A 1,162-nucleotide genomic window follows, 5' to 3' on the forward strand; every position below is an offset into this window, starting at 1 on the left:
CAGGCAGTTGTTACTGACAGCAGACACTCTTTCTTAAGACTCCCCTGCCCTCATTTCAGGTCATTCCCCATCCTTTTTTTCAGCATCCTTTGCAACGATCACTTTTACAAAGGGACTCTGTCATTCTTTGCGGTGCATGCATGGTGACCGGGCAATGCAGACTCGTTTCTCTCGTCGTTCTGGTAGCCCTTCTTCATACAGACACTCTCTAGGTGGGGCATCTGGATGATCAGACCCACCCACATTTAACTCGGTGCCATCACATCCTACTAAGACTATTCACCAGTCACATATGTGTGCAAGGAATCAGAATAGTCATCTGCAGGCATCACTAGGAGGTTAGGTCTTTTTCCCTGAAGAAACAGGTTTTACAACCACTGCACCACCAGGGCTCCTTGTCCATTAGCAACTATAGATAGACTAACAGCAGACAGGGATCAATGCACTAAAAGAAATATCAGAGGATGAAGCTGTATTCATTGATGAGCTGTCAGTGAGGTGGGGAGGAGACTTTGGTTGATCGGTGGTCCAGGAGGGCCTCCCCAGGGAGGGAACACTGGAAGGAGGCCTGAAGAGCCAGGGGGAAGGGGTGTGGGTTGAGGGAACAGGAGTGAATTCGGGACACACTGGGCAAGTCAAGAAAGAAGGATAGGGGAAAGTCAAGAATTCCACACAAACCGGGGTGGGAAGGAGATGGACATCTATTGCAATGCTAATATGGCTAACACTGGCTGGGGCTCCTACATTCCTCTAGGGGTTTTGTATGCTCTTTCACGTTATCCTTGCAATACAGGAAGGCTGCTACCCTTATCCTTCCTTGGTTATAGATAACAAAACCGAGCACGAGTGACGCAAACTCTCCTGTGCTCACGTCGTGGTAAGCGGTAGAAGGTCTGGCTTTGAGCCTACACAGTCTGACGTTGGAGTTTGTCCCTTAACCATTTTTCCACGCCACCAGAGGTTGCAGGTAGAGAGCTTCCACAAGCGGATTCACATTTGAGCCAAACCTGCCAGAAGCCTCAAAGCTCGATTCCTATGTTCAAGACCCATCAGATCCCAGCATGCGCGCACACACGTCATGGAGTGAAAACCACCTTATGGTGACCCTATGTGCCACAGAACCAAAAGTTGCCTATTCTTGCATCATCCTCACACAATCGCC

The sequence above is a fragment of the Echinops telfairi genome, unplaced genomic scaffold (assembly GCF_000313985.2).
Source record: "Echinops telfairi isolate 266 unplaced genomic scaffold, ASM31398v2 ScPeMD7_7420;HRSCAF=8458, whole genome shotgun sequence".
Taxonomy (NCBI): domain Eukaryota; kingdom Metazoa; phylum Chordata; class Mammalia; order Afrosoricida; family Tenrecidae; genus Echinops; species Echinops telfairi.